Below are 26,893 nucleotides of genomic sequence, written 5' to 3'. Positions count from 1 at the left end.
CAGACTTGCCATATAAGTCTGATTAAAGTCACCAGACTTGCCATATAGGTCTGATTAAAATCACCAGACCTGCCATATACTGGTAGGTCTGATTAAAGTCAGCAGACTTGCCCTATAGGTCTGATTCAAGTCACCAGACTTGTCAAACAGGTCTGATTAAAGTGACCAGAATTGCCATATAGGTCTGATTAAAGTCACCAGACTTGCCATATAGGTCTGATTTAAGTCACCAGACTTGACATATAGGTCTGATTAAAGTCACCAGACTTGACATATAGGTCTGATTAAGGTCAGCAGACTTGTCATATAGGTCTGATTAAAGTCAACAGACTTGTCAAACAGGCCTGACTAAAGTCAACAGACTTGCAAGCATAGATACAATATTGAATCAGGCAAAGGAATATTTTCATGCTTTCTTCAAGGGTTCCTGAAAAAAGTTACCCTGGGGTATTTCATCATCTGATCTTTTTTTTGTTAAAAATTAATTATGTCTACTTTTGTAGAAACATTACTGATGTCCACTTTCATCAAAATTACTTATGACCACTTTTGTAAAGATTAATGATGGCCACTTTTGTACAACTTAATGATGTCAACTTTTGCAACAATGAATGCTTTCTTTGCAGCCTGAAATGTGATTATTTCATTATTATGTTGTTGATATTGTGGAATTTGTTAAGTGAGTTTACCATAGCATTGGGAGTGACAGGTCATTAAATAATGTGGTTGTAACCTATGTACAATTTCAGTAATTACTGCTTGTACAATTTCAATAATTACTGCCTATACAATTTCAGTAATTACTGCTTGTACAATTTACATAATTCCAGTTACAGTCCTTTAAAATAAAGCAATGAAATGACTGAATAGACGAGACCTTGTGAAATCTTAGTGACAAGGGCTTTCAGTTGTGGAAAATAAATATGATCTCAGGAATTGTGTTGTAAATTTTTTGTCAGTATTATCCCAAATATTCCTACTCACTGTATATACTGGACATCATAATATAACAATAAGAAAAGTGTCTAATTTATTAAACGATCTATCTTTGACACCAGTTATCTTTTTTACTCCAAGTATGTTGGTGCTTAGGTTGCTTTATTGTGCATACCTGAAAATAACTGGCTACTTGAAAATTGGATCAATGATGGTCCCATGAGTCTAGAGTTTGCCAGCACCTTTTGGAGTTCTGATCTTGACCCAGGGATGGGACTACAGAGGTAGGGGTGATTGTACATAAATGTCAAAGAACATTTGTTTTCTGAGTTTGTTAAAACTTAGGCAATGTATATGCACAGACTGATGAATTTGGACCATATTTTGGTGAATTTCCCATTTGTACAGTGACATTTATAAATAGATTGTTCAGTCCCTTCACTTCCCAGGCATCATGCAGACAAAATAAGTAGTCATTAAACATTTCTTCATGTCAGACTGACAGGCTTTTAATAACATTTCTTTGATTCAGTTGGTTTTCTGTATCTCAGTCCCCAGTTCTGGAAAAGATGAAGAGGGGATTTAAAACATGATAATGTAAATGGGCACTCCTTGATGGAGAATCTTAGAAACTATCCACATTAAAGCTCTCACTCAAGTCAGGTGGGTTAGTAGCAAACCAGACATAAACTTATCCTTCCTGGCAACCTACATCCATTAAGGTACAACATTACACTCATAAAATCTGAAAAAATATCCCGATTTATTGCACTAGGGTCATAATCGTCCAAAAAGAAGAATCTCTAAGTTTACTGCATGCTGTGTGATTGGCAGACGGGATATCTTTTTCCACATAATAGTAAGTAATATGGATATGTTTTGTCATGTTAAAGAGAGTGTGGTTTTATATACAACCAGTCAAATTGTAAAAAACACTTTTGTATAGGGACATTATCCATCATAAAGATCTTAGTTTTTGTATTGCTGTCATGCATCACAAATCTTCATGACAGACGTTCATTTTTGCACTTCCATTTTGTTTTCAGACACAAGTTATTTACATTTCAGATGACTCACAAAACGTTGTTGCATAATACTGAATGCCATGCAGTGTTTGGACTTGTAATTACCTAAGCATATTTTCACTGCTGATAAGATACAAAACAAGAGTAAAATCATTTGCCAAGACATTTTTTTTTGTGTTGAATGTTACAAAGATAAAGATTTTTTCTTTTGTACTTCCTACACAGTGTCTTTTAAACAAAAAGCAATACAGATATGGAATATTCTTAGGTTATTGTGAAGGTTGGAAGTGATATGTCAAGGTCACAGGGTCAAATGGTTGTTTTTTCATTGATATGCCATATTTGATCTGGGTAATAGATTTTTGTTTGTTTTTACACATGTAGGTGAAAGTACATGATTGCATGAGACCCAAAAACATGGTTGCTAGAGTAAAAAACTTAAGACTTGTAATGGTAGAAGCATTGTGTGATAGGTAAAATGTATTTTGATGAATCTGTTTCATTGTTCTTGACAATTTTGCTTCTACAATAATAATAATAATAATAATAATAATAATAATAACAATAATAATCATAATCATAATAAAATAATAATTACTACTACTATTACTGCTACTATTGTTACTACTATCTTAGTGAGGGTATTTCAGTTAGCTAATACATATCTGCCTTGACAGCTTACAATATATTTGATATTTACACACGCATGGGATGAAGCATATGTTTGCTGTTTACCTCTTTTGCTTTTAACTCCCACTCTCTTTCTCTCTCTCCCACACATATACAGATTATATAATTTAATTATCTCTCTCATACACATGTACGGATTATATAATTTAATTATCTCTCTCATACACATGTACAAATTATATAATCTAATTATCTCTCTCATACACATGTACAAATTATATAATCTAATTATCTCTGTCATGCACATGTACAAATTATATAATCTAATTATCTCTCATACACATGTACAGATTATATAATCTAATTATCTCTCTCATACACATGTACAGATTATATAATCTAATTATCTCTCTCATACACATGTACAGATTATATAATCTAATTATCTCTCTCATACACATATACAAATTATATAATCTAATTATCTCTCTCATACACATGTATAAATTATATAATCTAATTATCTCTCTCATACACGTATACAAATTATATAATTATCTCTCTCATACACGTATACAAATTATATAATTTAATTATCTCTCTCATACACATGTACAAATTATATAATCTAATTATCTCTCTCATACACGTGTACAAATTATATAATTTAATTATCTCTCTCATACACATGTACAAATTATATAATCTAATTATCTCTCTCATACACATGTACAGATATAATCTAATTATCTCTCTCATACACATGTACAGATTATATAATCTAATTATCTCTCTCATACACATGTACAGATTTTATAATCTAATTATCCCTCTCATACACATGTACAGATTATATAATCTAATTATCCCTCTCATACACATGTACATATTATATAATCTAATTATCCCTCTCATACACATGTACAAATTATATAATTTAATTATCTCTCTCATACACATGTACAGATTATATAATCTAATTATCTCATACACATGTACAAATTATATAATCTAATTATCTCTCTCATACACATGTACAAATTATATAATTTAATTATCTCTCTCATACACATGTACAAATTATATAATCTAATTATCTCTCTCATGCACATGTACAGATTATATAATCTAATTATCGCTCTCATACACATGTACAAATTATTCTCTTTCTCACTCATATGCATGCGTATAGATTATACACTCTCTTTCTGGTGGCCTTTGACTGGCCTAGTGGTATAAAGTGTTTGTCTTTACTAATCATTGTCATCTCACCTCTGTCCACATGGGTTTGTGTCAGGATTGGTCAATGTGGGTATGTAAGAAACCAAGCTAGTAACTTCCTTTGGGTTGGTGGTTCCTATGCGGGTTTTCGTGGGTTCTTCCTCCATTTATTATACTGGCTGCAATGTGTTTAGAAATGGCATTAAACAACAAACATGTAGCAGAGAGTTGTGGCCCTTGTTGCTCTCTTTCTCCCTCTGATACAAATACAGATTATGTACTCTTTCTTCCTCTCATCCTCATATAGATGAAACTCTTTCCTACTCATACATACATAAAGATTATATACTCTCTTTCTCACTCACATACACATAAACACACACTCGTTCTCACTCTCATACTCAGATGACATACTTTCTCTTGTACTCACACAGACGATGCTCTTTCCCATTCATACATATGTAGGGATCATATTTACTTTTTCTCACTCTTACACACAGAGATTATATATTCTCATTCTCACTCACACATACAGACTATACTATGACCTTACTCTCAAACACATACAGATTATTCTCTCTTTCTTGCTCTCATACATGTATGGATGATACACTCTCACTTGTGCACACATAGATTATACATTCTCCGACTGTCTTACAGATTCTACGTGTACAAATTATAAATTTTCTCTTCCACTCTCATACAGAGATTGTACACTTGTTCCCATATATACATACAGATTATACATTTTCTTTCTCTCGTACACACATACAGATCAAATTTCTTTCTCACTCTCATACATAGAGATTATGCACTCATTCCCATTCTCATACAGACATGGCTTATATACATTCTCTTTCTCATTCTCAAACACAAATACAGATTTCTTTTTCTTCTCACTCTTGCACACATAGATTAAAGACTGCCCATTTTCAAATGTACTGATTATACACTCTTTCCCACTCTCATATTTAATGATTATACACTCTTTCTCACTCTCATACTTACTGATGGTTACTGATTATGTATTCTTTCCCACTCTCATGCTTACTGATTATACACTCTTTCCCACTCTCATACTTACTGATTATGCACTCTTTTCCACTCTCATATTTTTAATGATTATACACTCTTTCCCACTCTCATACTTAATGATTATACACTCTTTCCCACTCTCATACTTACTGATTATGCACTCTTTTCCACTCTCATATTTAATGATTATATACTCTTTACCACTCTCATACTTACTGATTATGCACTCTTTACCACTCACATACTTACTGATTATACACTCTTTCCCACTCTCATACTTAATGATTATGCACTCCTTCCAATTCTCATACTTACTGATTATACATTCTTTCCAATTCTCATATTTAATGATTATACACTCTTTCCCACTCTCATACTTAATGATTATACACTCTTTCCCTCTCTCATACTTACTGATTAAGCACTCTTTCCAATTCTCATACTTACTGATTATACATTCTTTCCAATTCTCATATTTAATGATAATACACTCTTTCCCACTCTCATACTTACTGATTATACGCTCTTTCCCACTCTCATACTTAATGATTATACACTGTTTCCCACTCTAATACGTACTGATTATGCACTCTTTCCCACTCTCATACTTAATGATTATACACTCTTTCCCACTCTCATACTTACTGATTATGCACTCTTTCCCACTCTCATATTTACTGATTATGCAGACTCTTTCCCACTCTCATACTTACTGATTATGCAGACTCTTTCCCACTCTCATACTTATTGATTATGCAGACTCTTTCCCACTCTAATACTTACTGATTATACACTCTTTCCCACTCTCATACTTAATGATTATACACTCTTTCCCACTCTCATACTTACTGATTATGCACTCTTTCCCACTCTCATACTTACTGATTATGCAGACTCTTTCCCACTCTCATACTTACTGATTATGCAGACTCTTTCCCACTCTAATACTTACTGATTATACACTCTTTCCCACTCTCATACTTAATGATTATACACTCTTTCCCACTCTCATACTTACTGATTATGTTATCTTTCCCGGCCTATCATACACACTTAAAGATCATTCATTGTGGTTGAAATGAACCATCAATATATTGATGTATTGATACTTTGCCATATTGATACAGATATGAATACAAGATGTGGGGAATCAATACAAATTGATACAGATATCAATACAAAATGTGGGGAATCAATACAAATTGATACAGATATCAATACAAGATGTGGGGAATCAATACATATTGATACAGATATGAATACAAGATGTGGGGAATCAATACAAATTGATACAGATATCAATACAAGATGTGGGGAATCAATACAAATTGATACAGATATCAATACAAGATGTGGGGAATCAATACAAATTGATACAGATATCAATACAAGATGTGGGGAATCAATACATATTGATACAGATATCAATACAAGATGTGGGGAATCAATACATATTGATACAGATATGAATACAAGATGTGGGGAATCAATACAAATTGATACAGATATCAATACAAGATGTGGGGAATCAATATATATTGATACAGATATCAATACAAGATGTGGGGAATCAATACAAATTGATACAGATATCAATACAAGATGTGGGAAATCAATACATATTGATACAGATATCAATACAAGATGTGGGGAATCAATACATATTGATACAGATATCAATACAAGATGTGCAGAATCAATACAGATTGATACAGATATCAATACAAGATGTGGGGAATCAATACATATTGATACAGATATCAATACAAGACGTGGGGAATCAATACATATTGATACAGATATGAATACAAGACGTGGGGAATCAATGCAAATTGATACAGATATCAATACAAGATGTGGGGAATCAATACATATTGATACCCTATCCAAGTTGTTGTAGGAGCATTCACTCATTTTTGTCATATAAAGACAAACCTTTGACAACACTGATGTGCCTTCTATAAATTATGACACGTTGACATAGTTTGAAATCTGTCTCCTGCTTGGACAGGATGGGCCCCTTGCTGATTCATGCTAATTACTTTATCCCATCTGCATGTTCAGTCAGTGAAAACATGCATCAATATAAAGGAGACATTTCAGATTTGTTCCTCATGTATGATCAAAGTACTTTACTTATTATTTAATAACCACTTTTATGCAAACTTAATATATTGCTTCACATTGGGTCTCCTTGGATTGAATTTGAAGGCTGTACTTCCTGCATGTCATGCAGGGAAAATATAGCACATTCATTTCTGATTGGTAGTAATTATTTGTTCCAGTCCAGGGCAAATTACAACGACCAATTAGAACTATGGTTTATTTGCTATGTGACCCAACAAAAGTACTGGGACGCAAACTCAGTCCAAGTAGATATGAGGCAACAACAGAAAAATTTTAGCACAAAAGTGGTTATTAAATGACCTGTAAAGAGCTTAAATTTTATATGGGGAACAAGTTTGGAATGTCTACTTTTACGTTGATATATGTAATCAGTGACTGAATTTGCTGACAGGATCAATCAAATTAGCACATAATCAGGGGTGGGTGGGTGGTTACAAGCTGCATGAGTTTGTCGCCATGTGTTAATTTGTGGTAGATAAATGAGTGTTAAAGTTGAAACCAGTGTCTGTGGCTGTGGCAGTTATTTTCCATCTTCAGGAAGTACAATGTGATGTATGTTTGTTATTCTTTCCTGTTCCCACGCATGGACTGGTTCTAGATTAACTCCATAATGTCTTCCAAATTGATGTGAGGTCATGAAATTAGTAATGAGATGTATTTGCAGTGCAAAACAAAGGGCTTGGTGACCAAGATGAGTCTTGCATCCAATCAAATGGATGAGCCTGAATTAGCCTGAAAAGTTGAATTAAAATCACTAACAATTATGAGGTAGGCTGTTTGGGAATATTTTTGATTTCTTGTCAAGGACGAGAATGGTGTATTGATAGATGATATTAGTCTGTCTGTCTGTAATCTACATACTGGAAATACAGTCAACACCACTCAACCATTGTCAGACTTTCTCAAAATGTCATAACCATTAAGTTGAGACAGTACGTGTAACAATAATATATTGTAAGCGTTGTATCATATCACATCGACATGTGGCACAGGTGTATTGTTTCAGTTCGGTACACATGCTTCATGCTATCTATTTGACTTCTGTGATAACTCTAGGCCTTAAAATTCATAACAGAAAGAAAGTGAAACCAACAATTTAAGTAAAACCAACAAGCAATTTGTTTCCCAACAATATAAAATGAAAAAATTGTTCAAAAGACACTAAAAATATTGTGAATTATATTCCCAATAATCCTGAACCTATTGATTGGGATAATGGCATCCATTCACAGTCTTACTGATATACTGGTCTAATGATTGGGATAAGGGCATCCATTCACACATTCTAATTGATATACTGGTCTAATGACTGAGATAAAGGCATGCATCCACACAGTCTAATTGATATACTGGTCTAGTGATTGGGATAAGGGCATCCATTCACACATTCTAATTGATATACTGGTCTAATGACTGAGATAAAGGCATGCATCCACACAGTCTAATTGATATACTGGTCTAGTGATTGGGATAAGGGCATCCATTCACACATTCTAATTGATATACTGGTCTAATGATTGGGATAAGGGCATGCATTCACACAATCTAATTGATATACTGGTCTAATGACTGAGGTAAAGGCATGCATCCACACAGTCTAAGTGATATACTGGTCTAATGATTGGGATAAGGGCATGCATTCACACAGTCTAATTGATATACTGGTCTAATGACTGAGATAAAGGCATGCATCCACACAGTCTAATTGATATACTGGTCTAATGATTGGGATAAGGGCATCCATTCACACATTCTAACTGATATACTGGTCTAATTATTCGGATAAGGGCATGCATTCACACAGTCTTATTGATATACTGGTCTAATGACTGAGATAAAGGCATGCATCCACACAGTCTTATTGATATACTGGTCTAATGACTGAGATAAAGGCATGCATCCACACAGTCTAATTGATATACTGGTCTAATGATTGGGATAAGGGCATCCATTCACACATTCTAATTGATATACTGGTCTAATGATTGGGATAAGGGCATGCATTCACACAGTCTAATTGATATACTGGTCTAATGACTGAGATAAAGGCATGCATCCACACAGTCTAATTGATATACTGGTCTAATGATTGGGATAGAGGCATGCATTCACAGTCTAATGGATATACTGATCTAATGAATGGGATAAAGGCATGCATTCACACAGTCTAATTTTTATACTGGTCTAATGATTGGGATAAAGTCATGCATTCATGCAGTCTAATTGTTATACTGGTCTAATGAGTGGGATAAAGGCATGCATTTGTACAGTCTAATTGATATACTGATCTAATGATTGTGATAAAGGCATGCATTCACACAATCTAATTGTTATACTGGTCTAATGAGTGGGATAAAGGCATGCATTTGTACAGTCTTATTGATATACTGGTCAAATGACTGCGATAAAGGCATGCATTCACACAGTCTAATGGACTTAACATAGATGTTTCACATGTAGGCATTCTTTTACACAGTCTTCTTGACTGTACTGATCTAATGGTTGGGATAATGGCATGCTTTCAGTCAAATTGACATACAATTGACATGATTGGGATAAAGACATGTTTGCACACAGTCAAATTGACATAGTGATGGAATGATTGGGATAAATGCATGCTTTCACACAGTCAGATTGTTATACTGGTCTAATGACTGGGATTCACACAATCTAATTGACATATACTGATGGAATGATTGGGATAAAGGCATGTTTTCACACAATCTAATTGACATATACTGATGGAATGATTGGTATAAAGGCATGTTTTCACACAATCTAATTGACATATGGTGATGGAATGATTGGTATAAAGGCATGTTTTCACACAGTCAGATTGACATATACTGATGGAATGATTGGGATAAAGACATGTTTTCACATAATCTAATTGACATATACTGATGGAATGATTGGGATCAAGACGTTTTCACACAATCTAATTGACATATACTGATGGAATGATTGGGATAAAGACAATGTTTTCACACAGTCAAATTCATTGGCATAAGACAGTAGTGTTGGAATAATCATGAATGATGGGATTGGCTTCACTGAGGGCAAGGACTATTTAAATCCTTAAGTTTTGGAAAGACCATAGGCTAACTTTGGATGCCCCAAATAATCTTTTAGTGTGTTTATTGAGATGAAGAAAACCAAACTTAATCTGTCAAAAAACTTTATTCAACTCCAAATCTTTACTGAAAATATTTTGACTGAATTTCCCAGTCTGGAGTAACATTTATTATGCAAAAACTAAAGTTTTATGATGAAGGGGCCAAAGAAAAATCATTGACCTTGGATGGATGTTCACCTGTTCCTGTATGCTGGCCGATCTGTTGAACCACAATGGCTAAAGCAGTGGACTTGTTGCTGTACCAGGAGGACATGGGTTTGAAATGCCAATATTGGGTCACAGTGTCCCAAGACAAGGCACTTTTGCTAGACTTCCTTCAGCACATTATAACCTTTAAAGTGTTGCTGAGCCATTAGATAGGGAAAAAAAGTTATGTTAAGGTGTGGTTACAGATTATCATTTTGTATATATTTCCTGAACCCATCAATAGATTCTCAGGATAATTGGCATGACTTGTTTGGAAGCTAATACAAAGCATTCTGTGACATGTTTTCTCACCCATGTACACTGAGGTAATCAGCCTTCTCCATAACAACAAGTGGCTGGCTGGTTAAATTACAGTCCACTTTTACAGCTGAGCTATTTTTTCTGTTATTTCAAAGATAGGTTTTGCAGTTGTGCAGTGTTTAATGGAACTAGCTTTTACCATTTAGTTTCAGCCTGCTAATATGAAAGATAGAAGACTGGGTTAAGGTCACTCAAAAATAAAATTGCATTAAGGAATTGGTTTGAATTTTTTTTATAAAATTGTATTTCCTGAACCTGTTTATGAATTGTCTTCATACTTTGGGCAAATTATAATGAAACTAAGACAATTTATTTGGTGACATACATGCTTACTCCATTTAACATTGGAGACATAGTCACAAGTTTTTCCATGGGATTCACATTTTTCCATGAGATTGACGTGTACAGTCTGATCTTGTTATGGAGTTATTGCCACTTTTCATTCTATTTTTCCTTGTAACCAGCATGGCTCAAGTACCATTCAACATGTTCTGATGCAATTTGCCTCAAAGAACTTTTCAGGGCTTTATCTCTTGTCCTCCATTTTGGATAGAGTTGTGACCCTTGACAATTAAATTCATACCTTCACATTGGATATTGCCTTTAAACAGCATAGCTCAAGAACCATTCAACATATCCTGATGCAATCTTGTATGAAGACTGTCTCAAACATGTTTATCCCCTTTTATGGATTTTAGTTTTCTGCTCCATTTTGGTGTCATTTAAGTTCTTTTCTTCCCATGTAATCTGGGAAATTTGCTTCCATTCAGAGTAGATCAAGAACCATTCAATTTGATCTGATAGAATATAGTAAGAACATTGCCTCTTTGACCTAGATGCACTTTTTATGGATTTCATCCCATCTTTGATCCATGCCAATCAGCCTCATAAATTGTACATGGGATGTTGCTTGCAATCAACATAGCTAAAAAAAAATTCATCCTACATGTGTTTGAGTACTGTACATTATAGTACTATACTTTTTAGTGCTGTACATTATAGTGCTGTACATGATAGGACTGTATATTATAGTACTGTACATTATAGTAATATACTTTATAGTACTGTACATTATAGTATTGTACATTAAAGTACTGTACATTATAGTAATATACTTTATAGTACTGTACATTATAGTATTGTACATTAAAGTACTGTACATTATAGTAATATACTTTATAGTACTGTACATTATAGTATTGTACATTAAAGTACTGTACATTATAGTAATATACTTTATAGTACTGTACATTCTAGTATTGTACATTAAAGTACTGTACATTATAGTACTGTACATTATAGTATTGTACATTAAAGTACTGTACATTATAGTACTGTACATTATAGTATTGTACATTAAAGTACTGTACATTATAGTACTGTACATTATAGTATCATACATTATAGCACTGTACTTTTATAGTACTGTCCATTATAGTATTGTGCATTATAGTATCGTACATTATATCACTGTACTTTAAAGAAATGTACATTATAGTATTGGACATTATAATACTGTACTTTATAGTATTGTACATTATAGTACTGTACATTATAGTATTGGACATTATAGTACTGTACTTTATAGCACTCTACTTTATAGTATTGGACATTATAGTACTGTACTTTATTGTACCGTACATTATAGTACATGCAGGAAAAGTTGATAGCTTATTGAACAGTGAGTTTCATCTGATGTTTACTCGTGCAGCAATTTTTACCACAGTCAAACCCCTGTATAATGACCACTCTAAATGCAGGTTACTTTGTACAGATTTATTTATATGTGGGACCTAATGAACCTGTTTTTTATATGCAGGTGGTCACTAAAACAGGTTTAGCAGTATGTATTTGTAGATAACACTAGATTATAACAATGCACATACATTTTGTTCAGAATAATGTTGAAATTCTCTTTAGCTTAGGATGTAGTGTTTGGGAATTACCCATAGTTCAGCTGCATTGGTGTCCTTGTTACATTTGGTACTTTGAAGGGAAAGATACTATTTTCCCATGATATTCTGTGGGGCATCCAGGATTAAAATAGATAAAATGATAAATTTTCCTTGAAGGAATATTGTCTTATCTCTGAGGGAAATTTATTTCCTCTAATATAGTGAATTTGTCAGACTTTGTTTAAAGAATAAATAAATAAGTCTATACTATCTTTATCCTGAATAAAAATATAAATACTGTCATAAGCAAAATGATGTAAAATCTTAGCTTGAGGAAACATTGACCTGGAGATCATACAATTCTGAGCTTCATTTGGAGGTTGAATTTCTACTATTAACCAATCAGAAAGGAGCTCTCAAATTCAACATTGTTTGTGATTGGTCAAAAATATTTCAAGAATAAATAGGTTTCCACTATCTTCACCTTCAGAGAAAATATTAAAACTGTCAAAAGTAAGATGATGTAAAATCTCAATTTGAGGAGGAATCTGGAGGTTTCTAGTGAAACTGGGACCTAGAGATTAGAATGCTCTCAGCTTGTTGACTTTCTATTGTTAACCAATCAGAAATGAGCTTTCAAATTTAATATTGTTTGTGGTTGGTCAAAGCAAAATCTCAAACTCAATGTCATGGAGGAATCTTGGAGGTTTTTAGTGAAACTAGGACCTAGAGATTAGAATGCTCTCAGCTTGTTGACTTTCTATTGTTAACCAATCAGAAATGAGCTTTCAAATTTAATATTGTTTGTGGTTGGTCAAAACAAAATTTCAAACTCAAAGTCATGGAGGAATCTTGGAGGTTTTTAGTGAAACTGGGACCTGGAGATTAGAATGATCTCAGCTTGTTGACTTTCTATTGTTAACCAATCAGAAATGAGCTTTCAAATTTAATATTGTTTGTTGGTCAAAACAAAATCTCAAACTCAAGGTCATGGAGGAATCTTGGAGGTTTTTAGTGAAACTGGGACCTGGAGATTAGAATACTCTCAACTTGTTTACTTTCTACTGTTAACCAGTCAGAAATGAGCTTTCAAATGCAATATTGTTTGTGATTGGTCAAAACAAAATCTCAAACTCAAGGTCATGGGATTTTTTATATTTATTTTGGCATTAGAAGAGTGTACAGCTGAGATGGCTGAGTATTCAGCTGGTGTTAACAGGGTCTCGAGTTTGAGCCATGCATAGTCCATAAATTAGTTTGCCTTTTACAGATGCATTTTTTGCTGTGTCTTATATTTTGTTGGCTAAGTTAGTTGCACTTTAAATGGTTACTGAATTGTAATCATGATCATACACCTGTGTAACAGTAAAATCTGCTTTAGACTACAAAATTCCCACACTGAATTACCACAGGTATGCTGGTGCAGCAGTTGTGCTAACCTGTAACAAAACTTTTTTTCTTTTACTAGTGGAGCAACTGCTTTGGGATATCAGTACAGTTTTACTTGGGTAAGGGTCAGACCTAGCTGGAAAAATCCATATATCACGATCTGCTGGTACATTATCTGACAGCAGATTGGAGTCTATTCAGTTTGTTAGGAGTAATCATTAAAACAAAAAGCATAGACCATAATCTAGCACAGTATGTGATGGCTGATCAGGGTCAATGTTTGGACTCGACTTCTAATCAAGTACAGTATATACCTCATTTACATCTGTTTTCAAGCAGATCATAAGATGCATGTGATTTAGGTCAGTGCTTTATAGCACAGCAACGTAAATATGTTATTTAGTGCCAATACAATTGGTGTAAAAGGCCATGCCCAATGACATACCATGGCAACCACCCATGGCTGATCCAATGGTAGGATTCAAACCTGCACCCTGATCACTTGTCTTGCATGCTGCCATGGCTCCCTCACATGAGTACCCAGTTTTCCAGCTCCTGTACTTCATTCTATGGGGCATGGTTTGAGAAGGTTGGGAGGTGGAGAAGCTTTTTGGACTTATCATGGCTGCAGATAATTGAACTGAATGATAAAAGTCTGGAAATGTTTTGTCACAAATGCCACAATAGCACTAAAGTACTATAGTGTTGTTATTTTGTTGTTGTAGGGTTTAATGCCATTTTAAGTACAGGACAGGTTATACATGGCGGCCAGTATAACTGATGGAGGAAGAACCCTGGAAACCCCGGAAAGAACCACTGACCCATGAGAAGCTACTGGCAAGCTTTCCCACATAACCATGTTAGCTGAGCCTGAGACTCGAACCCACATAGACAGAGGTGAAATGGCAGTGATCCAGAATGGTGAGCACTTTAGACAAATCAGCCACTTGGGGCCCCCAGTACTGTAGTGTATTTCAAATGTCTGCTTGTAAACAAGGTATGGTGTTCTCCTTCAAGAGGACAAAATAGACCATATTGGATAGTTAGGGGAAGTAACTGAGCTGTGAGTTGTATGAACAGTGTTTACCAAAATCAGTATTTATTTTAACTTGGCTTTTTATTTCTCAACAACATATATATCCCACTCCTTGTGGGAAGAGTCATCTCCATGTAGGTAAGAGTTGTCTTCACCTTGTAGTGGAGTTTCTGAATTGTTATTGTTATGGATGCAGAAAAAAGTAATTTTTGTTACATACCAGTACCATTTTTAGGGGGCTTTTAATTTATACTGAAACACCACCCATCTTCTACCTTCTCTTGCATCAAAACTTGATTGGATATTTAAAAAAACAACTAATGGCAAAACTTGAGATGTAACTCTAAATATACCTTTGATCCATTCTTGATTCTGAGGCTGAAACATCAATTTCTCACAAAAGCGAAATATTCCAAAAATTGTAAAATTAGTTACATACATGGTCCTCATTAATTTAATAACAGAAGTATATAAATTAAGATTGTTTGAGTAAAATTTAATTTACTTTATGGAGAAAGCAGGAATTAGTAGAATCTTGCATGTGGGGTGAATTGCTGCAACAAAACTGAAAGTGCGTAGTTTCAGTATGATTGCCCACATGTAAACCATTCACTCAGTCTTTTATCAGCTTGTATTTAGTCATCTTGTTTGTCATTTGCCCCATCATTTCATTTTGACATTAGATTAATACATATCATGACTAGTTGTAGTAAAGGCAACAGTATATTTGGGCATGATACATCAGTTAGAAAAGCTGTTCCTGAAAATTGGCACTTGAATATATTTGCTACTAAGAGTAGTCTCCCCCTATTGTTATCACTATGCAAAGTGACTGATGATGTGATGGTACTTTCCTCTAATACTACCACACATTGACTAAAGCTGTATTTTTCTAAATACTAGATCAGTTATTTGAAAATATTATAGAAAATATCTGTATGAATAAAACACGAAATATTGATTAATATTAACTACTTTTAATGCAGAGATAGAAGAATGTTTGATACATTACTTGATTAAGGAATATTTTAGTTGTAGGCAAGTTGTATTTGTTATTTTCTTTTATTATTCTTAAAAAAATTGAACTCCCTTTGAAGGAAAAGGTCAGGAAATAATGTTTGCTGTGTACAAGCAATGAAGCCAAATTGGCCATAACAAAGTGTTATTTGTTTGTTGTGTGTATATGCATTGTTAATATGGAGGGGTGATGTATGTTTTAAACTCTTGAGATTGAGCCTCAGAAATATATCTTTGCTTAAATAACTAAAAGGAATTATGATAACTTAAAAAGGAAAAAGAATCACACAGAATTTTTAAGTGGTTTAGAAAAATATCGCAGATAAAAACATTGGAAATTTGCCAAAATCAAACAGGAAGTCATACAACCCAAAATACTTCACTTTTAGATTTCTAGCTTGTTAAAATTTGCATGATGCAAAGTATTTTTTATTAGTCAAATTTTAAAAAAATCATTGATTACCTACACAAAAATTGCACACTGTACAGTACTGGAAATTACACTGTTAAGATATTAGTTCATGTTTCAACACAACACATGATGCCTTGTCCCCCATGCATTAAAGTATTCCTCACAAGCAGACTGATTCAAAGCCTGTAAATTTCAATAACAAACATCTGTTTATAGCCATGTGTTTTGTGGGCCACATGTTTTATATGAATGCTGTTATTGTTTTATTTTCCAAATGAAAACAGGACTACATTTTTGGTGCAGCACAGTATAGCAGTATGTCATATCAAGTGTCATGGAGTAGCATGAAATAACTTTATTTACAGTCCTACCATGATTAAATTTACTTGCAGCGTTACCTTGTCTCAGAATTTGCCAGTAGCTCTAAAGTTCGAATATACAGGGGAATCTTTATTAGAGGCATCTGAATATCGAAGGTGACACTGTATATACATGACTCCCCAAGTTTCTTCATTAATTTAGAAGAGTAGTAAGTTCTCTTGTGTTTAGTTATTTCTTGGTCATGTAAACTCTGAGCATTTACTTGTAGCTGTTTACCATATATATATATATATATATATATATATATATATATATATATATATATATATATATATATATATATATATATATATATATATATATATATATATATATATATATATATGTACCTATTGAAACTGTCCAGTTAGTTTGTTATTGTTCATTATAATTTCTACAAATGTCATGATTGGTTTAACTTCTTTTGTCTCCATGCTGCATACATGTACATGTACCTGCAAACTTCCTAGAAAGTATTGGGGTTCTTTTGAGACTCAGAGTGTGTTTTGAGGTCATTAATACTGTGTGGTGAGACAGTACTCCAGACTACGAAAAAAGGATTGTCATACAATTTCATTGAGGTCACTATGTTGTGTGGTGAGACAGTACTCCAGACTACGAAAAAAGGATTGTCATACAGTTTCACTGAGATCACTAATGTTGTGTGGTGGGACTACTCAAGACTACGAAAAAAGGATTGTCATACAATTTCATTGAGGTCACTATGTTGTGTGGTGGGACAGTACTCCAGACTATAATAAAAGGATTGTCGCACAATTTTGTTGAAGTTATCTACTCATATAAGCATTAAAAAAAGACTGGAAAATTTAAATAAAATAAAATAAGGTTTTCTTTGGATTCACTTGCAAACAGATCTTGACAGACCTTGCATTGTCAGATGTCATCTCAGGACTGAGACATGGTAACCACATTCACTTAATCACAATCACAAAGACATTAAATTCAGATTTTTTTACATGTACACCAATTTTATCTAACATCCATTGGATGATGGAATACAGTCTTAATTAAATGTAGTCTTTCCTGCTTTCATTAGTTTGGGGTTTGAAGGTAATACAACAGTCATTTGCATTCATCTTTCTGCTAATTAAAGTCTGGATAGTACTGCTGTTCAAACTTCACTGAAGAGCTTGCTGAATTTTTCTTAGCACAGAGAATAATCTTTCTGCATTGGCACTGCTGTGAGGTAGTGTCAAGCATGCAGGTCTGAAAAATGATCTGCAACTGCAAAGAGCAGATTGTGCTCTGCAATAAAACTTCAGAAAAGTTTTTGTGATATGCTCTGATGATAATTATTTAAACAAGTTGGGGTCTGTATTTGTTCATCATCCTGACGTTGGAGGGTGTTGCTTTGTCAAATGGATATTGTACACTCCAGAATGACTTATATTGATATGGTGTTTGCAGTATGTACAAACAATAAAATACTTCACCTTGAAGCTTTGCTTCACAAATTCTGATGGTGCCAACCATTAGTTCTGAAATTTAGAATTTTGGGGCTTTGCTCACTTCACAGATAGTTATCCTTCCCTGTCAATAATCTTTTAATAAAGATGGTCAAACATTACCATTCATGGCAGTGAATCTATATGTTTGCTTGCCCCCTCCCTCATCAACATATTTTCTCCTACAAATCAAGGTCTTGGTTAAGTCTGTATCCTGTTTTTCTCATCTGCCAGACATTTATTTTTAGTTCTGTTGGCAATAGACCAGGACAGCTTTAGTGATGGACTGTTGTATGTCCTTTTGTCCGTTATCTGTCCATTAGGATAAGTTTGTTATTGCAATTCCTTTTAAACATCTTGGAGGATTACCATGAAACTTTATACAGACACACACACAGACACACACACACAGAGACACACACACACACAGACACACAGACACACACACACACACACACACACACACAGACACACACACACACAGAGTCTAGTTTGTCCTAAATGAAAATGGTTGTGCTAGAACATACAGTATGGCCACCACAGTGGTCATCTTGAAAATTGTATTGTCAGTCCTGAATAATTGTTATCTCAACATTTGGTTTTCACTAATAGGCTTCCTATGATGTCTTGATGTCTTGCTTGTTGGTCTGAAAGGAAAAAGGTGCCAATTTGTCTACCAGTATTACTGTCATGGCAGCCATTTTGAATATCCAGTTATAGCTACTCTTCCTGAATGGAAAGTAATATTGATATCAGTTCTTATGATGATTAGTTGGTCCTAAATGAAAATGGCTATGGACCAGTTGTTGTTGTAGGGTTTAAAGCCATTTTTCAGCACACGATAGGCTATACATGGTGGCCAGTATTAATGATGGAGGAAGAACCCGGGAAAAACCCCAGAAAGAACCACCGACCCATGAGAAGCTACTGGCAAGCTTTCTCACATACCCACACTGGCCGAATACGAGACTTGAACTAACGCAGACAGAGGTGAGATGGCAGTGACCCGTAACGGAGAGCGCTTTAGACCACTCGGCCACTCGGGGCCCCGTGGACCAGTTGAAAATCTTGGTTATCGCTTCTCTTTTTAATGGATTATCATCTCATATGAATTATAAGTCATCATGGGCAGCCAACTTGAAAATGTTGTTAATGTTACTCATCCTGAACAAAAAGTCATATTGATAAGGGGTTTTCACCATGAGACTTCTTGTTATGTCTAGTTTGTCCTAAAAAAAAAAAAAAGTGTTGATCTGTGCTCTAATATGGTCTCCATGACAGCCATCTTGAAAAATCTTCCTGTAACTACTACTAAACTCCTAAATGGAAAAATCATCAGCATGTGGTTTTCATCAGAAGACTTCTTATGGTTTCTAATTGGTCCTGAATGAAAATGGTACTGATCTGACCTCCAATATGGCTACAGTGCCAGACATCTTGAAAATCTTGTATTTGCTACTACTTCCAGAATGTATGGCACTGCTGACCAAATGTTTTCACGAACAGACATCTTATGATATCTAGTTTGTTCTAAATGAAAATGGTGCCCTGCAGAGATCCAGTATGGCTGCCACAATGAACAAATTGAAAATCTTTTAACTAATTCTGAATGGATGGTCATATGGCATGAAGCTTTCACCAAAAGTCTTCTGATGGTGTTTAGTTTGTCCTGAATGAAAATGGTTCCAATCTTGCTTCCAGTATGCCCACCACAGTGGTTAATATGAAAATTTGATCACTCAGGAACACTTGACAGTTAAAAAGAAGAAATAGTCTTATCTTTGTTGAATTCCTGGAAATTCTTTTTGGATTGTAGAACATCAGCTCCTTCATGGAACTCCTGTTATTTTAAGCAAGTGTTTTGTATGGGTTTATTATGTTAGTTTTATCAACAATTCTTATCCAAACTGTGTTGAATTGTTTGTTCCTCCATAGGAATAGAGTGCATCCTTGACCTGGAATGGAACCCACAATGGTCTGGTTAAACAGCGTGATGGTATAGCCGATTGCACAAGAGGAGTTAAATGTCTTTTGCACCGGCAGATCTGGGTCTATGCAAATTGTAAGGAGTAGTTAGTAGAACAAACAAGACAGACCCTAATCTGCAGGTGCATTATGCTATGCCAGATCAGGATCTATGTTGTTTGCTTTTCAAGTTAACGTATATGCAAGTATATATGGTATTGTGACCTGAGACTGTCCACAACTCACATATTTTGCAGTAAGTTGAATCTTTTTTTATCTTTCAGATTTACTTTGGTCTTGAATTTTGAGATGTTATGAAATGACAGAGATTAAGGAAAACTCATCATTTGGGAATGTCAAACCTTGTCCTTGAAGGTATGTTTAATATCTGTTTGCTGATGGAAAAGAGGCAGAAGTTAATGTATGAACACTGTATGTTTTCTCCGTGATCATCATGCGCTTCAATGTTGAAAATCTGAGAATAAACTGGATGAGGTATCCAGTGTATAATTAACTCTTACAGGAAGGACAGCATGCCAAAATATATTTGCTATAAACAAAAAAAACAGCTCATGCTCTTCCCATGAATGTTTTGGAAGTATTCATGAACATTCATTACCACTGCTACTGCTGATGTAGAGGGACCGTTTGGTTTGTTACGAGTCTGTGCTCTTAAAATAAGTAACAGAAAAGAGTGCAAGACAGCAAGCTTTGTAAAATTTAACATATTTATTTCCCTTGAATACATAGTGAAAATGAGAAAAAACAAGTTATTGCGAATTAGATCTCAAAATAATCCAAGAATTACAGACACAAATCCTAGTAATTTAAAGTCCTGAATAATCTTCAGTAAAAGTCCAGAAGATCTCCCAAAACTGAAGTTGATGATATGTCTGTGGTAGCTATTAAAGTGTTGATGTGTCAACAGTCTTTTGTTGAATAACAGAAATATAATTCCAGGTTTGAATATACTATAAACTCCAGTGAACGTCTTTATCCAAGAATTTTATCAGAGCATTTTTATATTTCCAGAGAAAATAATCACTTGGATTCAGTAATTTGAACAACAAATATTCCAGCCCAAAACTACTGGTCACAACATATAATATGCAACTTGCTAGATGTTAAAGCACAAATGACCAAGTCCTCACAATTAAGGATTGTATTGTTCTAAATAAAAAAATTACTTAATGGGAAATAACCTTTTAGAATGATCCTGATGTTTACAAAATCAAAACCATAACCTGTAAAATTCACTTAGGAAAGTCAAAAACCCTGACCCCCCAAAAAATGTACTTCTTCTGTTAATAAAGATCCTGATATTAAGCCTATACATATAAAAAATAATTTAGCTATGTATTAGTTGTTTACATAAAATGAAATTAAAAAAATTCAATCAGGTGGAGCAGAAATGAACTCAATTTTTGACAAGGTCAAGTCCATTATACAATGTTACATTACAATAGCATGTAATGAAATAATAAAAAAAAATTAAAAACAAACAAACAATTAATTAAATATACATAACAGGTTGTTAAATAGCATCATTTGTCCTGATCGTGTTTGGGTCCAATTTATCTTGCAGAAAAGTGACCAAGATAAAAATAATGCTTCAGGTACATGACTCCATATATCCCCACCACTAAAAAAGAATCTTTCAAGCATTAGCAGCTACTGCATGACACCATAAGTGTCACAATCTTTTCCTAAATCCAAAAATCACAAATCCAATCATCATGGATGATTTCACTTAGCAAAAGACCCAAGGGTCATTGGACTATTTATTTTGGTAACACTGCAAACCAGAGGTATTAGTATCTACTTCTTTTTAAAAATCCCATTGACAAACTGAAGATGAAGATGTGGGCCAGATGGAAAATCCCATTGACAAACTCCAGATGAAGATGTGGGCCAGATGGAAAATCCCATTGACAAACTCCAGATGAAGATGTGGGCCAGATGGAAAATCCCATTGACAAACTCCAGATGAAGATGTGGGCCAGATGGATGCATCTCATAGACATGCTTAACAAACAAAGAAACGGTCAGCTGAGACCAGTGTAAACCTTTCTCATCAACATACTTAACAATCAGACCCAAAGAAATAAAGCTGTCTCACTGACATGCTTAACAAAGAAACAAACAACTTAGACCAAAATAAACTTTCATACATATAGTAACCTTCCTAAGTCTTCTATATTTTCAGTTCAGGCAGAGTGAGAAGAACTACATCATCAGTGTCCAGTTGGGTTTTGGTTCTGGTGATCACAATTTTCCATTGTAAAGGCATAAAAAAATATACTCTGTCATTTTTAACCATGGAGCCAGAGAAAGTTCTGGTTTATATTGGGGATTTATGTCCCTAGTTGGAACTTCCTAAGCTGTCCTTTTACTTAGAAATAGGTGTACCTGGTGATGAACTTGATGTTCCTAAGCATCATGGACCATCCTTGATGAGTCATTATGGCACATAAATGAATTGGGGTGAGTGAATTGTTTAAGTCACTCACCTTTACATATCACTGACATTGCACTGCTGTTTAACTGGGTTCAAATCTTGGGCCTGCCCAACATGTGTAAAAGGGAAAGCTTGTTACTAACTTCTGGTGAGCCAGTGGCTTTCCTGGATATTTCTGTCATGTAGGGCCTATTATAAGCCCACAAGAACATCAACATAATAAAGAAGCATCCTGACTTATTTTCAAGCTCATATTTTTCTGTTGTCTTGTAAATAGCAAGATACTGTCTTTCAACAAGATTAAGTCTGGCAATTGTCCTACCTAATAGATACAAGTCCACACTATTCAGTCTGGCAATTGTCCTACTTAATGATACAAGTCCACACTATTAAGTCTGGCAATTGTCCTACCTAATAGATACAAGTCCACACTATTAAGTCTGGCAATTGTCCTACCTAATTGATACAAGTCCACACTATTAAGTCTGGCAATTGTCCTACCTTATAGATACAAGTCCACACTATTAAGTCTGGCAATTGTCCTACCTAATTGATACAAGTCCACACTATTAAGTCTGGCAATTGTCCTACCTTATAGATACAAGTCCACACTATTCAGTCTGGCAATTGTCCTACCTAATAGATACAAGTCCACACTATTGTGTAGGATACATTGTAGTCATTTCCATTTGTTGTCTCAGGTACAGGAAGTGAAGAAACTTTATCTAGGTCACATCTGCACAGGTGATACCACTTGTACATTTACAGTTGATGTACATGCACAGTCAGTGAGGTTACAGTTGCCAGCTGTTACTTGGATCAAGATGGCTGAGTGACAGAAAGAAAATCAGGCAAAATATCCTTAAGCAAAGTCCAATTACTATGATTTTATTATTTATGCTACACCTTAATTTCAAGGACATATTTCTGAAGATCATCACCAAAGAAAGAAATTATCTTGCCAATAATGTGGGGAGAGGTTCCAGATCTGCATATTGCAAGGTAATAATATTTTTCCCAGGATTGGTTTTTGAAGAAAAAAAACAACTTTATTTTACTTAACTAAGTTTCTTTCTTTCTTTCTTCTCTTTCTTTCTTTCTTTCTTTCTTTCTACAATAATTGCTGGTTTTTGAGAATTTTCTAAGCATAGTAAATGTGTTCGTTACAAGAGAGTTATTTCACAAATTTCCCAAAAAATCATGAATATCAGAATAAATGAAGACAGACAGGATCGTATAAATGAAATAATGTCATGGGTTTTTAATAAAGAAATTTTGCAAAATATTGCAAGATATCAGCAGTTCATTTTCATTGTAAACAGTTTTTTTGCACAAAAAATTACTTCCTTCTCAAAGATATGACAACTCTTAATCTGCCAAGACTTTTTCTTTAAAATATATATATATATATAAAAAAGAAACATTCCTGAGGCATGCAAAATAAACTTAAATGTAGCTAAGATATTTTGGGTGCAGAACATATATCTCAGTGGTATATCATTGTATAATACTTGGTACAGCTTTCATGCCAAGTCAAATTGCTTGTGACTCACACTTAATGTTGACATGAATGACCAGGTAATTTTCTGACACACTTGTGGCAATCACTATTTTGGGGCAAACTTAAGGCAACAAGGGTTTTTGTGACAAAATTGGACAATTTGTGGCACACTCCTGTTCTTGCACACAGTTGTCATATATTTGTGAGCTGCAACTTTACCACAGATATGGCACAAATTTGTGGCAAATTTTTCATTTCTGAGAGTGAAAGCTTTCAAAGTTTTATAGTTAGCATAGCAATTGCCCAGCCAAGCAACCATAACAACTGGTGTGGGTGTTGTCTCGGTTCAGTGGGGGCCAAAACTTCCCCCTGCAACATGTGCAAATTCCTCCTTTTTATTGTGAGGAGGCACCATAATTAAATTAGTGGGGGAGCAGAATTATTTGCTGTACCACTGTTTTGCTCATTTTAGTTATTTTGATGTCTTGTGGCACAGAAACACAAGCTGATTATATAGTGCCAGGGAAGATAGAATTAAGTGCCTTTCTCTGCAACACCACAGGACTGACCATGCTGATCCAGTGGTAGGATTCAAACATGTATCCTTTCAGTTTTGAATTTAGGACATGAATGACTGTGCCACTTCAGCTTTTGTCATAAGTAGTTGTCTCTGATGATATGCACGAGGGCAGCAACAGGCCTACTATGGGCCCGTGGGAGATGGGGGGCATTCAGTTTTATTGGAACAAAGAAGCCAGAGCTACAAGTTTCAAAGAATTTAATGGTTTCCACTATACTTTACCTTGAAGGTAAATCCTCAGATTTGGTCCTAAAGCAGCTTCTATAAAAGAGTTGCTGAAGTTTTTGCAGGTGCCCCAGGTGATCAAATGGTCTAAAGCACTCACCTTTACCAGTCACTGTCATCTCACTAGTCTGTGTTGGTTCAAGTCTTGTGCTTGGCAATTGTGAGTATGTGAGAAAACTTGCCAGTAACTTCCTGTGGGTCATGGTTCTTACCTGGGTTTCCCCAGTTTCTTCCTCCACCAGTTATACTGGCAGCCATGTATTGCCTATCATGTGCTGAAAAATGGCATTGAACTCACAACAGCTGAAGATTTTGCCATTACAGGCAGCAGCAGCTTTCATTTTATTGAAGGCATTTTATTGTTATTACTAGGCCTAATGTAAGATGTTGACATTTTATCAGCAAAAGTTGGAAACCTAATATCAGAATTCATGTGTTTAATTTTCTTTTATTTTGATTCTGTGACTGCAAAGCAAGTTAATGAAAACTGCTGCAGCTTTAATAATGCCATATATATTAAACCCAAAACATATCTAGACTTGGTTTGTTCACTAAACTATTGAATTTGTTACTTTCAGTGAGTATTGTCTATTGAATTTCAGTGAGTATCATCTACTGAATTTCAGTGAGTATCATCTATTGAATTTCAGTGAGTATCATCAAGTTTCAAGCAATCACATATCAAAATGTAATGCTTCAACACATGGCTTTGTATTTGTACCCATTTCAGTAATTTCACTAAACTCGTTTGTTTTCACTCTTAAATAAAATAATAGTCTTTAAAATAATGAGACTCACACTTTCTGATGATAAAGGATATAATGTATGTCAGAGATCTACAGTGTATTAGCTTACATATCAGGGACAATTCTATCAAGAAACTATTGAAGGGTCTGTAATTCAATAAACTTTAAACCATCCATAATTATTTTGAAATTGGACAAGGCTTGTGATATATTGGGATTGGCAACAGCTACTGGGGGGGGGAGGGCATTAACTGCTTGTATCAACAATGTGAGATATACACACACTGTTCAGTGTTTGTATGTACAGTGAGGCAGATACCATCATCAACCCACCTACCACACTGGGAAATTTCACAAGAAAGCAAATAGTGGAGGTCTTTATTTGACTACATCCTTTCTGCAGGCAATTAGGTGGAGAAAATTGGGCTTGAATAAAGATGGAGCCTTTTATAATGACAGTATGTGGATGTAATTCCATGTGCATCGGTTACTATTGGTGCAGAGATGGAGCATAGCATGCATTGGTAGTGTTATAAAGACTGACAAATTAGTATTTGATGTGTTCTGTTTATAAACTAACTCAGTACTCTTTTTTCATAGATCAGATTAACTTCAGAAAACTTGAAAAGCTGAGAACCACATTTGCAGTGTTTCCAGGTTGCAGGCAAAATGAAGAAAACAGAAAACATAACGACTGAGAGAAGTCATTTGAGTAAAGCCTGTTTTTCAATAATTATTGTTCGAATTATCCAAATTTGTAAATATAATAATAAAATGCATTTATATACTGACTGCATCAATAACTAAAAGATAAACTCCCATAAATCATACCAATATCTACTGCATATTTTGTGTTAGAAGATATTTGATTTTGAAATTTAATAAATGTGGAATATTTAACACTACAAATTTCAGAGTTGTTCTGAGCATGTACAGAAAGTATATGGATGAACTTGGTTCATGTGCACTTGTTACTTCACACTAAATGTGTTTGAGCATTAATAAATGGATGTTCTGTAAGCTTTGCTAATCATGTGATTGTAAATCCACTTTGTCCCACACCCACATGAATGTTAACCTAAGTGGATAAACTTGCCTTAACTACAAGAAGATTTAGTTTTCTATAAACTGACCATTTATTAAAAAATGCTGATGATTGGTCTGCATGATCTCAAGCCTCCAAATAGCAATGCCCTTCATCTGCCCAGCTGCTTGACCATTAATCT

General features: G+C 34.5%; 1 long non-coding RNA gene across 3 annotated transcripts; it reads left to right on the top strand.

Moving 5' to 3' along the window:
• The first annotated feature begins 17,200 nt into the window (after positions 1-17,200).
• On the top strand, positions 17,201-26,454 carry LOC149796224 (uncharacterized). Of its 3 annotated transcripts, XR_016422505.1 has the most exons (4): positions 17,201-17,648; positions 20,442-20,532; positions 25,500-25,570; positions 26,268-26,454. It is a non-coding gene; the product is annotated as an uncharacterized LOC149796224 (long non-coding RNA). The 3 variants fall into 3 exon arrangements; XR_016422507.1 differs by lacking the exon at positions 25,500-25,570; XR_016422506.1 differs by lacking the exon at positions 25,500-25,570 and having other exon boundaries at positions 20,442-23,617.
• Positions 26,455-26,893: the final 439 nt, after the last annotated feature.

This window comes from Sinohyriopsis cumingii, chromosome 7, assembly GCF_028554795.1.
Source record: "Sinohyriopsis cumingii isolate HCF-2022 chromosome 7, ASM2855479v2, whole genome shotgun sequence".
NCBI lineage: Eukaryota > Metazoa > Mollusca > Bivalvia > Unionida > Unionidae > Sinohyriopsis > Sinohyriopsis cumingii.
This window is presented reverse-complemented; position numbering and strand designations above follow the sequence as displayed.